Source organism: Brachyhypopomus gauderio, chromosome 19, assembly GCF_052324685.1.
Source record: "Brachyhypopomus gauderio isolate BG-103 chromosome 19, BGAUD_0.2, whole genome shotgun sequence".
In the NCBI taxonomy this organism is placed as follows: Eukaryota; Metazoa; Chordata; class Actinopteri; order Gymnotiformes; family Hypopomidae; genus Brachyhypopomus; species Brachyhypopomus gauderio.
This window is the reverse complement of record NC_135229.1, coordinates 10,506,340-10,521,339: the sequence shown is the minus strand read 5'-3', so window position 1 is coordinate 10,521,339 and position 15,000 is coordinate 10,506,340. Positions and strand designations below refer to the sequence as shown.

The 15,000-nt window shown below is 47.4% G+C and overlaps 1 protein-coding gene across 1 annotated transcript in view; it reads left to right on the top strand.

Annotated features, from left to right (window-relative positions):
* dock10 (dedicator of cytokinesis 10) overlaps positions 1-15,000 on the top strand; it is an 85,455-nt gene that overhangs the window by 19,080 nt on the left and 51,375 nt on the right. The window lies entirely within an intron of this gene.

Sequence of the window (15,000 nt, the reverse complement as noted above, 5' to 3'; positions counted from 1 at the left end):
ACAGAGTGTCATATCAACAACACAGAGTGTCATATCAACAACACAGAGTGTCATACCAGTTGTGCTGGGAATCACGTCCTAAAATGTGAAGCAGATTCTCAGCAGCTGATGAGTTAAAGAAACGCCAAGATAAAAAAATCCAGCAGACGGCTTGATGAATATAAACAACTGTGTCATGTGTCATGAAGGCCTGTTTTGGAAAGGTTTTGTTTACTTTTCATGTGTGTTTATTTGTGTATGTGTGCTGTGTGTGTGTGGTGTGTGTGGTGGTATGTGTGTGGGTGTAGTATGTTGTGTGTGGTGTGTGTGGTATATGTGTGTGTAGTATGTGTGTGTGTGGTATGTGTGGTGGTGGTATATATGTGTGTAGTATGTGTGTGTGTGGTATGTGGTGTGTGTGGTATATGTGTGTGTAGTATGTGTGTGTGTGGTATATGTGTGTGTAGTATGTGTGTATGTGTGTGTGTGTAGTAGTATGTGTGTGTGTGTGTGTGGTATGTGTGCGTGTGGTAGTGTGTGTAGTATGTGTGTGTGGTATGTGTGTGTGCGAGTGTGTGTGTAGTATGTGTGTGTGTAGTATGTGTGTGGTATGTGTGTGTAGTATATGTGTGTGTGTGTGTGGTATGTGTGCGTGTGGTTTGTGTGTGTGTGTAGTAGTATGTGTGTGGGTGTGTGTGTGTGTAGTATGTGTGTGTGGTGTGTGTGTGTGTGGTATGTGTGTGTGCGTGTGTGTGTGTAGTATGTGTGTGTAGTATGTGGTGTGTGTGTGTGTGTGTGTGTAGTATGTGTGTGTGGTGTGTGTGTGTGGTATGTGTGTGTGCGTGTGTGTGTAGTATGTGTGTGTGTATGTAGTGTGGGTATGTGTGTGTGTGTGTGGTGTGTGGTGTGTGGTGTGTGTGTGTATATGTGTGTGTGTGTGTGGTATGTGTGTGTGTTGGTCTTCCTTTCTCTCTGTACTCTAGATCTATTGCCAGTAAGTGGTCTTTGCTGGCACTGAGTATGAATCTGTTTAAAGAATGAGAGCAAAGTAACAAGGGAGGGGGGGTTGTGGGACAGGAGGGGGGGATAGGGGCAGGAGGGGGGGTTGTGGGGCAGGAGGTAGGTCTGTGGGGCAGGAGGGGGTCTGTGGGACAAGGGGGGTCTGTGGGACAGGACTGGGGGGTTGTGGGGCAGGGAGGGAGGTCTGTGGGGACAGGACTGGGGGGTTGTGGGGGCAGGGAGGTAGGTCTGTGGGGCAGGAGGGAGGTCTGTGGGGCAGGAGGGAGGTGTGTGGGGCAGGAGGGTAGGTCTGTGGGGCGGAGGGAGGTGTGTGGGGCAGGAGGAGGGGGCTGTGGGGCAGGAGGGGAGGTCTGTGGGGGCAGCAGGGGGGTTGTGGGGCAGGAGAGAGGTCTGTGGGTCAGGAGGGGGATGGTGGGGCAGGAGAGAGGTCTGTGGGTCAGGAGGGGGCTGTGGGGCAGGAGAGAGAGGTCTGTGGGGCAGGAGAGAGGTCTGTGGGTCAGGAGGGGGCTGTGGGGGCAGGAGGGAGGTCTGTGGGGCAGGGAGGAGGGCTGTGGGGCAGGAGAGAGGTCTGTGGGGCAGGAGGAGGGGGCTGTGGGGCAGGAGGGAGGTCTGTGGAGCAGAAGTGTGTGTGGGGGGGGGGGGGGAGGGCAGAGGGGTATGTTGGGGAGGGGCAAGAGAAAAAAACAGAGGGATAAAGAAAGTAAAGAAAGAAGGAAAAAAATGTATCCTGAGACAACCATAAGGAGAAGTGTTCAGTGCAGCTGCACCTCCCTCCAGGGTTCACTCCATCTCCAGAGCGGTTGAAGGAACGTCGTGGCAACGTCACGGCAACGCTTGGCTGCTCCGACAGGGTTCCGGGAGGCCCTGGCAACTGCAGTATGAGGCTTTCCGGCCCGTTCCATGTAGGAGCCGATCCGGGTGGAGGAGGGGTGTATGGTGGAGGAGGGGTGTTGGGTGGAGGGCGTGGAGAGGGCGGTGGGTGGAGCGGTGGTCTCTGGAGGTCCCGTCAGGTATGGTGGGGGACGTATGTTGCCGGGGGAGAGGAGGGTGGAGGTGTAGTTACGTCAGGACCCGTCGGACCGTAGCTCAGGGCTCCGTACCAGACCGAGATTTACACCGTCGGCTCCAGCCTGGCTCACACCTACATTCAGTCCCACAATGCTTCAGTCTCCTGGGCTACAAAAGCAAGAACAGCTGTGTCTCCCTGAACAGTCACCGTGCTCGTGTAAATCCAGCATTACTGACTCTTACAACCGCAGTTAAAGGGGATGTGATACATTTTAAAGGCAGCGGGAGGTTTTCCTGGAGAGGTCTGCAGACTGAGAGACAGACTGGTCTGTCATAGGGTTAGCGGTCACACAGTGAGAAATATGATAAAGGACTCTACAACGAGCCCAGAACAAGAGTTCAGCCTCCAGATTCTGATCAGCCCAGTTTCATACACACTCTCTCTTTCTACCACTCTCCCGTGTTCTGTTTTCTTCTGTCTTTTTCTCTCCTTCTCTCTCTCCTTCTGTCTCTCTCCGGTTTCTGATTGTTCATTTTTTTCTGTTTCCTGCAGTCCTTTTCTTTCTCATTTTCCTTTCCCCCCCCTCTCCCCCCTCTCCCCTCTCTCCCCCTCTTTTTCCCACTCTTCTTCTCTCTCCCCCTCTCCCTCTCTCTATGTCTCCCTCTCCTTCCCTCTCTTTCTGTCCCCCTCTCCCTCTCCTTCTCTTCTCCTCTCTCTCTTTCTCTCTCTATATGTTTTTCTCCTCCTCTTCCACTCATTTCTCACCAGGTTCTCTCGTTCTCAGCAGTTGTGGCCGTGTGCCAAGCTGTGAGCTCCTGATTCTGGATCTCATTACTCCAGCGTGCAGCCGTCTCTGCTTCTGGCTTCTGCCCGCACCCTTCCCGCCGCCCGGCCTCACGCCGCCCGCCCTCACGTCGCCCGCCCTCACGCACATCAGCTGGGACTCCCCGCTTGTGGGAAAACAATCCGTACGCAACCGACATTAAGAATCCGCCAGTGGACTACATTGCTATTTAGCTTGCCAGCAGCTTCTCCTGTTAGCGTGAGTTGTTTTGGCTTGGTACACTACCAGGTCCCAAACAGTGAAGGATCGTATGCCACTTAAGTAACATCTATTTTTCCGGTCATCTAAACCCCTGGATGCTGGTTGCTGGTTCGTGCTCTGACCAAAGTTTCTTGTGTTTGGCCCGGTGGCACACAGACAGCAGTCCTGCAGGAGACAGACGGTTCCCTCTGGCTCTGGTAAAGTAGGTCAGACTCTCTACGATCAGCGAGCTCTCGTCCCCCCAACCCAACCAGCTCACACTTCACCCATCACTCCCCCACCAGGGAGACCGTAGAGTAGCTGGACATGAAGGAATCTTTGGCCTCAGCCAGAAGCCGTGTTCAGCAATGGTGAGAGAGGAGAAGGAGGAGAGGAGAGGAGGAGAAAGAGGAGAAGAAACCAGGCAGACGGTGCTTGGTGTTTCTGGTATCAGCTGAGAGAGAGAGAGAGAGAGTAGAGGGCTCAGAGCACTACACACCACTTCTCCTTCGCTTTGTCCCAGTTGGCATAAGATCCAGTGGTCATGTGACCCTGGGGTCAGGGAGGAAGGTCTACTGGCACGTGGGCTGATGAATGGGGTTTATGTGATTTCTTTTTCTTTCTCTCTCTCTCTCTCTCTCTCTCTCTCTCTCTCCCCGCCCCCCCCTCTCTCTCTCTCTCTCTCACTCTCCTTCTGTCCGGTTGTGCCTCGTCGACAGCACACGACAGGACCGTGGACCCCTGCTAAGCTTTAGGGAGGTTTCTGTAATCGCCAGGGTGTGTGTCTGCTCCAGAGCTCAGTGTTGGAGGAGTCTTTCATCTTCTGGCGTGTGGAGGCGTGGTGTGGAGGCGTGGTGGAGGCCAGCGTGATGGATGGTGCAGCAGCAGCTTCATCACCACCTCCCGCCCTGTCCTCTCTCCTTCCTCTTTAACGATCATGTTCTCGGACCTCTGCCTCAAATTTCTCCCCGAGACAAAAGCCGAGAGAGCGGAGAGAATGGGAGTGAGGGATGAAAGAGAGAGAGAGAGAGAGAGACAAAGGGAGAAAGATGGAGTGGTGAGGCAGGAAACTCCTGACATCCTCCATGTAGTGCAAGGCCCTGCTGCCCCATGTGATCAGGACCTTTTAATTCCTCACCAAGGACACTTTAATAACTTCCTTCCATAAACAAATGCGAGCAGACCCAGACTCATGGTGACTTTCTCTCTCTCTCTCTCTCTCTCTCTCTCTCTCTCTCTCTCTCTCTCTCTCTCTCTCTCTCTCCTACCATCTAAAGATGAGACTGCCATCTGCAGGCTGCACCAGGATTTGAAAGTGCCTGCACACTCACACACACACACACACACACACACACACACACACACAAGCGTGCGCACACACACAGAGGCCTCCACCACAGGAAGAGGTCCGTTGTTGCCAATGGCGGGGTGTTGTGAACAGACGTCGTCACTAGATGGCACCGGAGCTAAATTCTGCCACCACTCTCCTCCACGTGCAGCTCACAACAGAACGACCCCTGACCCCTGACCCCTGCCCTCTCTCCCATGTACCCACTGACATCCCATACCCCCACAGCAAGAGGGGCCCGAGTTTGAACCTTTCCTTCCGAAAGGGGAGCTAGAAAGTATCGGATGGCTAGTCCCTTAGAAGCTCCTGCTCTACATCATGTGCTGTCAGGAGTGTCAGGCGTGTGTGAAGTGTGTGGCTGTGGGGCTGCAGGTGTGTATCTTGGCCGGCGCTCTGATCAGAACATGCGTGTAGAGTCCAGATGTTCTGCTGATGTATAAATTATGACAGAGATCTGCAAGAACTTTACAACACACACCACCTGATACAGTATACCTGTAACCTCACTGATACAGTACACCTGTAATCTCACTGATACAGTATACCTGTAATCTCATGGATACAGTATACCTGTAATCTCACTGATACAGTACACCTGTAACCTCACTGATACAGTATACCTGGAACCTCACTGATCCAGTACACCTGTAACCTCACTGATACAGTATACCTGTAATCTCACTGATACAGTACACCTGTAACCTCACTGATACAGTATATCTGGAACCTCACTGATGCAGTACACCTGTAGTCTCGCTGATACAATACACCTGTAATCTCACTGATACAGTACACCTGGAACCTCACCTGATACAGTACACCTGTAGCCTCACTGATACAGTATACCTGGAATCTCACTGATACAGTACACCTGTAACCTCACTGGTACAGTACACCTGTAACCTCACTGATACAGTATACCTGGAACATCACTGATCCAGTACACCTGTAACCTCACTGATACAGTGTAACTGTAATCTCACTGATACAGTACACCTGTAATCTCACTGATACAGTGTAACTGTAATCTCACTGATACAGTACACCTGTAATCTCACTGATACAGTGTAACTGTAATCTCACTGATGCAGTACACCTGTAATCTCACTGTTGCAGTGAAACTGTAACCTCACTGATACAGTATATCTGGAACCTCACTGATGCAGTACACCTGTAGTCTCGCTGATACAATACACCTGTAATCTCACTGATAAAGTACACCTGGAACCTCACCTGATACAGTATACCTGTAGCCTCACTGATACAGTATACCTGGAATCTCACTGATACAGTACACCTGTAACCTCACTGGTACAGTACACCTGTAACCTCACTGATACAGTATACCTGGAACATCACTGATACAGTATACCTGTAATCTCACGGATACAGTATACCTGCAATCTCACTGATACAGTACACCTGTAACCTCACTGATACAGTATACCTGGAACCTCACTGATGCAGTACACCTGTAGTCTCGCTGATACAGTATACCTGGAACCTCACCTGATACAGTACACCTGTAACCTCACTGATACAGTGAAACTGTAATCTCACTGATGCAGTACACCTGTAATCTCACTGATGCAGTACACCTGTAATCTCATTGATACAGTATATCTGTAATCTCACTGATGCAGTACACCTGTAATCTCACTGATACAGTACACCTGCAATCTCACTGATACAGTACACCTGTAATCTCACTGATACAGTATATCTGTAACATCACTGATACAGTACACCTGTAATCTCACTGATACAGTACACCTGTAACCTCACTGATACAGTATATCTGGAACCTCACTGATGCAGTACACCTGTAGTCTCGCTGATACAATACACCTGTAATCTCACTGATACAGTACACCTGGAACCTCACCTGATACAGTACACCTGTAGCCTCACTGATACAGTATACCTGGAATCTCACTGATACAGTACACCTGTAACCTCACTGGTACAGTACACCTGTAACCTCACTGATACAGTATACCTGGAACATCACTGATCCAGTACACCTGTAACCTCACTGATACAGTGTAACTGTAATCTCACTGATACAGTACACCTGTAATCTCACTGATACAGTGTAACTGTAATCTCACTGATACAGTACACCTGTAATCTCACTGATACAGTGTAACTGTAATCTCACTGATGCAGTACACCTGTAATCTCACTGTTGCAGTGAAACTGTAACCTCACTGATACAGTATATCTGGAACCTCACTGATGCAGTACACCTGTAGTCTCGCTGATACAATACACCTGTAATCTCACTGATAAAGTACACCTGGAACCTCACCTGATACAGTACACCTGTAGCCTCACTGATACAGTATACCTGGAATCTCACTGATACAGTACACCTGTAACCTCACTGGTACAGTACACCTGTAACCTCACTGATACAGTATACCTGGAACATCACTGATACAGTATACCTGTAATCTCACGGATACAGTATACCTGCAATCTCACTGATACAGTACACCTGTAACCTCACTGATACAGTATACCTGGAACCTCACTGATGCAGTACACCTGTAGTCTCGCTGATACAGTATACCTGGAACCTCACCTGATACAGTACACCTGTAACCTCACTGATACAGTGAAACTGTAATCTCACTGATGCAGTACACCTGTAATCTCACTGATGCAGTACACCTGTAATCTCATTGATACAGTATATCTGTAATCTCACTGATGCAGTACACCTGTAATCTCACTGATACAGTACACCTGCAATCTCACTGATACAGTACACCTGTAATCTCACTGATACAGTATATCTGTAACATCACTGATACAGTACACCTGTAATCTCACTGATACAGTATATCTGTAACATCACTGATACAGTACACCTGTAATCTCACTGATGCAGTACACCTGTAATCTCACTGTTGCAGTACACCTGTAATCTCACTGATACAGTGAAACTGTAACCTCACTGATACAGTATACCTGGAACATCACTGATACAGTATACCTGTAATCTCACGGATACAGTATACCTGCAATCTCACTGATACAGTACACCTGTAACCTCACTGATACAGTATACCTGGAACCTCACTGATGCAGTACACCTGTAGTCTCGCTGATACAATACACCTGGAACCTCACCTGATACAGTACACCTGTAACCTCACTGATACAGTATACCTGGAACCTCACCTGATACAGTACACCTGTAACCTCACTGATACAGTGAAACTGTAATCTCACTGATGCAGTACACCTGTAATCTCACTGATGCAGTACACCTGTAATCTCATTGATACAGTATATCTGTAATCTCACTGATGCAGTACACCTGTAATCTCACTGATACAGTACACCTGCAATCTCACTGATACAGTACACCTGTAATCTCACTGATACAATACACCTGTAATCTCACTGATACAGTATATCTGTAACATCACTGATACAGTACACCTGTAATCTCACTGATGCAGTACACCTGTAATCTCACTGATACAGTATATCTGTAATCTCACTGATGCAGTACACCTGTCATCTCACTGATACAGTACACATGTAATCTCACTGATACAATACACCTGTAATCTCACTGATACAGTTAACCTGCAATCTCACTGATACAATACAAATGTAATCTCACTGATACAGTACACCTGTAACATCACTGATACAGTACACCTGTAATCTCACTGATACAGTACACCTGTAATCTCACTGATGCAGTACACCTGTAATCTCACTGTTGCAGTACACCTGTAATCTCACTGATACAGTGAAATTGTAACCTACTGATACAGTATACCTGTAATCACACTGATACAGTACACCTGTAACCTCACTGATACAGTATATCTGTAATCTCACTGATACATTATATCTGTAATCTCATGGATACAGTCTACCTGTAATCTCACTGATGCAGTACACCTGTAATCTCACTGATACAGTACACCTGCACTCTCACTGATACAGTACACCTGTAATCTCACTGATACAGTACACCTGTAATCTCACTGATACAGTATATCTGTAACATCACTGATACAGTACACCTGTAATCTCACTGGTACAGTACACCTGTAATCTCACTGATACAATACACCTGTAATCTCACTGATACAGTACACCTGTAATCTCACTGGTACAGTACACCTGTAATCTCACTGATACAATACACCTGTAATCTCACTGATACAGTACACCTGTAATCTCACTTTAGTGGAAGAACATGAGCAAGAGAAACACGTGTGATACAGCTAGTAAATGAAGACAAAGGTCATGATCACATGACACACCTGCATACTCCGTTTGGACTGCCTGGTAGTTGTAGTTTCTAATATGATACCACAGTTTCCTCTGTGTTTCTCAGAACATAGATACCTAGATGAGAAATATCCTGTTGAGCGAAGTTTTGCATAGTGAAAGCTTGATCACACACACACATGCACAACCACACTAACCTTCTATAGAAGGTTGTAAACCTGCAGAATGTATATAGTTTGTGTGTGTATATGTGTGTGTGTGTGTGTGTGTGTGTGTGTGTGTGTGTGTGTGTGTGTGTGTGTGTGTGTGTGTGTGTGTGTGCTTTGAACAAGCTGTCAGGTCTGAGGGGGTAAAGGCACGTTGCAGCTAACAGGCCATCTGGTGTTGTTGTTGGTCCTGCTGAAGTTGCTTGTGTTGTCATGGCAGCAGGGCCTTTTCAGAAGTGGAGGTTCAGTACTGGAGGTTCAGTACTGGATGATGAAGTAGCATGTGCACCCAAAATAGACCAGAAATAGTGTTGATCTGGGTTAACTTGGTGTGTGTGTGTGTGTGTGTGTGTGTGTGTGTGTGTGTGTGTGTGTGTGTGTGTGTGTGTGTGTGTGTGTGTGTGTGTGTGTGTGTGTGTACTCACAGCTGAGCATGTTGTCACCTCAGGTTGTACCTCGTTGATCCATGTGACTCAGAGACCAGCTGCTCAACCAATCACAAAACTGGGTTGATTTTCTGATTGACGGCACCCTGTAGCCGTCTCCATAGCAATGGCCCGGTGTTTTTGCCTTCTCCCTAAGCCACGCTTCATCAGATCAGTGTGAGTCACCCTGAAAACATCTGCACAACGTTCAGGAAATGTCCCGTTCTGAGAGGCTAGAGACACGCAGAGAGGGTTCTGCTCGTTTGCTGGTGTAGAGACACACTCTCACACACACACACTCCTATCCCGCAGAGTCCCGCGGAGTCCCGCAGAGTTCCACGTATGTAGCACTGCATGTGCCGGCTGCGGTGTGTTTGTCGGGACACTCGGCAGGGGTCCGACACCACAGCTGCGACACGTTAACTAAATCCACATCAGACACCCTCCTGTCTCACAGAAACACGTCACATATCATTTCTTTGTGGTGATGGTTTAATGATAGAAACTCTCCCTTACACACAAAACACAGATACTGCTGAATATACTGACAAACACACACACACACACACACACACACACACACACACACACACACACACACACACACACACACACACACACACACACACACACACAGTGGTGGACAGGGTGGAATAGTGTAAGAGACACTGGGAGACACTGGGAGACACTGGGAGACACTGGGAGAACTGGGAGACACTGGGAGACACTGGGAGACACTGGGAGAACTGGGAGAACTGGGAGACACTGGGAGACACTGGGAGACACTGGGAGAACTGGGAGACACTGGGAGACACTGGGAGACACTGGGAGAACTGGGAGACACTGGGAGACACTGGGAGACACTGGGAGAACTGGGAGTCCCCTTTGCTCCCTTACTGTCAGGAGCCCATTACCCTCCTGGTCCATTAGGGGAGGAGGGGCCTGTAGATCTCATCACCCACTCTAATGTGAGCAAGATCGCGTTTCATGGTATCAGTTACTGAGGGACACACACAGACACACACACACACACACACACACACACACACACACAGACAGATGTAAAACTATGTTCCATCTAACACTCTGGGTGGTGGCTGAGCTTATGGCCATGGCTATTAGTGTGTGTGTGTGTGTGTGTGTGTGTGTGTGTGTGTGACTGCACGTGAACAAGCATGAACACACTCCACTTCGCCTCCCTTCTTTCTCTCTGAGTCATAACAAGCTGACTCGTTAATTAGTTAGACCTTTAATCAAATAATTAGACCTTTAATCAAATAAAGGTCATCTACAGTATGTGGCTAGTCCCAGAATGCAGTACAGCAGAGCTCGCCCGTTACCATGGCGAGCATGTAATCTCGTCCTCTGTCCTGAGGTAGAGTCCTCCGTCCTGAGGTAGAGTCCTCCGTCCTGGTGGAGTCCTCCGTCCTGAGGTAGAGTCCTCTGTCCTGAGGTAGAGTCCTCCGTCCTGAGGTGGAGTCCTCCGTCCTGAGGTGGAGTCCTCTATCCTGACGTAGAGTCCTCCGTCCTGGTAGAGTCCTCCGTCCTGACGTGGAGTCCTCCGTCCTGAGGTGGAGTCCTCCGTCCTGAGGTGGAGTCCTCTGTCCTGAGGTAGAGTCCTCTGTCAATCTCAGTGAGGACCTGATCAAGCTGTTACCATCAGGAACACCAGACACCTCACATTTGTAAGAAAAAGCAACATTAACTTGCTGAAATATTTCAAATCATCTCACTTGCTGTCCAAAAAGATTAAATTCATCCTTGATTCATCTTTGATTCATCCTTGAAATTCAACCTTGAAGAAATAGTAGAAGTAGAATGGTGTAGTGTGCTTGTCATTTTAGTATGCTAGTCTGTTACCAGGGCTACTCTGTTACCAGGCATTCAGTCTGTTCAGTCTGTTCAGTCTGTTGACAGGCAGACTGGGTGTGCCAAGGCTCTGAAAGAGCCAATCGCCTTGTTTCGAGCAACCGTGGGTGGCGACGCCCACTTGGTGAGTGTTACTCACTGATCATTTCTGATGACCCAGAATGCAGCAGTGCGACTGGTCTTCAATCTCCCCAAGATCTCACATGTGAACCCACTGCTGTGCTCTCTTCACTGGCTTCACTAGCTGCACTCATCAGATATAAAACCTTCATGCTTGGTTATAATGCCAAAAATGCCCCAGCCCCTCCCCACATGATGTCCATGGTCAAAGCCCGTTCGGTACATTGAATCTCAAGTATACCTCGACTTAAAACGCCATGCTTAAAGTCTCATGGAAGATAAAACTCTATTATTATAAGACTATTCTATGGCATTGATTCCTGTACTTTAGTAGTATTGTGGTTCAAGGGGATCTTGAATTCTGACCTACCTACTGTACTATCTAGGGTGTATTCTGTGAACAGATGGCCAAGCACTTTATAATTCGCTCTGGATAAGAGCGTCTGTTAAATGCCCTAAATGTAAATGTAACTCTTGCTCTTATTGGAGTGTATTGCTGTGGTTTAAATAGTATTGATGTTGTTGGAGAGTATTGATGTGGTTGGAGATTATTGCTGTGGTTTAACAGTATTGATGTGGTTGGAGAGTATTGCTGTGGTTTAACAGTATTGATGTGGTTGGAGAGTATTGCTGTGGTGTAACAGTATTGATGTGATTGGGGAGTATTACTGTGGTTTAACAGTATTGCTGTGGTTTAACAGTATTGATGTGGTTGGAGAGTATTGATGTGGTTTAACAGTATTGATGTGGTTGTAGAGTATTGATGTGGTTGGACAGTATTGCTGTGGTTTAACAGTATTGATGTGGTTGGAGAGTATTGATGTTGTTGGAGAGTATTGATGTGGTTGGAGAGTCAAACGTAACACCAAAACATCTCTGCATCAGGAACCTGCAGCCCTCTGAACCTACTGCCCTCTGGTTCCTTGAAGCCTTCACAGATTTCTCCAAGTGCATGGTCTTCAACCTAACCTCAGGTCCCACACTGTATATTCTATATCAGAATAACCTTTGACCCTGATGCTCAAATTACAAATTAATCTGAGACTTGCAGAGCTAATCGGATTAGCTGCATTTCCAATCCTCCTTTTCCCACACAAGTCAAATCCAGTTTAATGGAATTCAGTTCCCCCTCTGTCTCCAACTCTCCCTCTTCTCCTCTCTCTTTAGTCCCACCCCTTCCATCTCTTCCTCTCTCCCTTTTTTCAGTATCCCTCCCTCTTCCATCTCTCCCCCTTTCTCTTCATCCTCCCTCCCTCTCTCCTCTCCCTCTCTTCCTGTTCTATCTCTCCCTTTCTCTCCATCTCTTCCCTCCCTCTCTCTCTTCCCTCCCTCTCTCTCTCTCTCTTTCTCTTTTTATAGTGTAGAATCATTCATCATATGCACCCTGTCATTGTTCTCACATGGCCGTTTGACAGTTAAATTCTCCCAAATGGGGAAGAGGACTGACTTGTCATTTTCCCTGCAAGTGAAGAGAAAGGATCAAACTGTGTGTGTGTGTGTGTGTGTGTGTGTGTGTGTGTGTGTGTGTGTGTGTGTGTGTGTGTGAGAGAGAGAGAGAGAGAGAGAGAGAGAGAGAGAGAGAGAATGGTTTTAGGTTGTAAGATGACTGAGAAAGAAAAGTATCATAAATGGCATACAAACCAAAGCAGATGTAATTTCATTTTCTGCCCTGCACTTCAGAAATGCTTCACATCACTTTATAGAGAATGAGGAAAGGCTGTGTTTAATCGTGTTGGAAAGATCAGCACTTAGAACTCACAAGTCAGAACTCAGACTTTTATTTAAAAGACCCTGATTGCTTTTAGGCTGGGCAGGGTGATGTGAACAGAGCTGACACGTTCCTTTCTTTCCTCCCACACAAAACTAGTGCTGGCAAAACTAGAGGCAGAGTCCAGTGGACCAAAGGCTGTAAACATTCTAAGACAATGATCCAATAACTCGTGTTATGCCAAGGAGCCTTGGAGACCAGACGGCTGGCTGAACTTCCTGGGTTTGCTAACATGGGCAGAGACAAAGTCTCCCGGGGAAATGGCTGGAAGCCATAGGTTACACGTCCAGATCTGCTAGGCGACTCCTTTGGAAACTTGAGCTGTAAATTCCCAGAAAACTGCTTGTAGATGAGTGTTTTCAGTAAGGGAATAGGCCTTGGTAGATGGCCACCCCTGGATGAAGAGGTGGCGTTTCTAGCGCCCCCACTTGATGGTATGAGAGGAATCTGATGTTTCAAAGTAACTCACTGCATTGTGGATTCAGCCTAAGTTGTTTTTGTTGTTTTTAGCAATTGAAATACAGATGTGTGGTCATGCATAATTGTCTGTGTTTACACCATTGTAATGTGGACCAGGGCATGTTGGATTGTCTGTGCTGTATTAATGCATGTTGGATTGTCTGTGCTGTATTACTGCATGCTGGATTGTCTGTGCTGTATTAGTGCATGTTGGATTGTCTGTTCTGTATTACTGCATGTTGGATTATCTGTGCTGTATTACTGCATGCTGGATTGTCTGTGCTGTATTAGTGCATGCTGGATTGTCTGTGCTGTATTAATGCATGTTGGATTGTCTGTGCTGTATTACTGCATGCTGGATTGTCTGTGCTGTATTAGTGCATGCTGGATTGTCTGTGCTGTATTAATGCATGCTGGATTGTCTGTGCTGTATTAGTGCATGTTGGATTATCTGTGCTGTATTAGTGCATGTTGGATTGTCTGTGCTGTATTAGTGCATGCTGGATTGTCTGTGCTGTATTAGTGCATGCTGGATTGTCTGTTCTGTATTAGTGCATGTTGGATTATCTGTGCTGTATTAATGCATGTTGGATTGTCTGTGCTGTATTAATGCATGCTGGATTGTCTGTGCTGTATTAGTGCAGATGACCCGGCTTCCTGGCGCTTTCAGAAGAACTCAAAATGACCTCTGTGGTTACTTTTGCATGTTTATGGCAATGTAGCAGTCAGTAGAGCACTAAGTAGGGGTAAAGTGTGCACTGCAACACTATGTAGCAAGTAAAGGGTTATTTGGAACAGACCCAATGAAGGCTTCTACTCTGCAGACATGGTAATGTCGGGACCATATGTCGAAGGCACCGTATAAAGACGTGTGCTTGTGTTTGAGATCATGTGGCTCGTGTGTGTGTGTGTGTGTGTGTGTGTGTGTGTGTGTGTGTGTGTGTGTGTGTGTGTGTGCGCGTTCAAACACAGAGCCTGTGTTGTTGCTCTCAAGAGAAGACACAGGTTTAGCAGGAGCCTTTTAATAGAACTTCCTCAGCTTTTGAGGAAGGAGACCAGCATGCAGAGGTAGCAATGTTTACATATATATATGTGTGTGTGTGTGAGGTTTGTACATCTGTCTATTGGGACTGTCCAAGCTGTTTTGACGAACAGTGTGATATCATGCGTTCTTTCTAGCTGACAGCATTTTTAGTCCAGGAGTTGAACACGTCTCTACTCCTGTAGTTTGACTGTGCGTCTCTCCCGTGTTCTCCTGAGTGTTGCTTATGACGCTGAACGTGCTGTTTTAAAAGCATCATGTTGTCTGATGTGAGGTGAGAGATGAGATGCAGTCAGTCATCCTCAGAGAGTTTCAGTTCCAGTTCACACTAGTGCGAGTGGACGGCCCGGCTGCCTGTCTCTCCTTCCTCTGGGTGTCTCTCCTTCCTCTGTCCCCTTCAGCAGACAGTCCTCTGGGTGTCTCTCCTTCCTCTGTCCCCTTTAGTGGACAGTTCTCTACTTGTCTCTC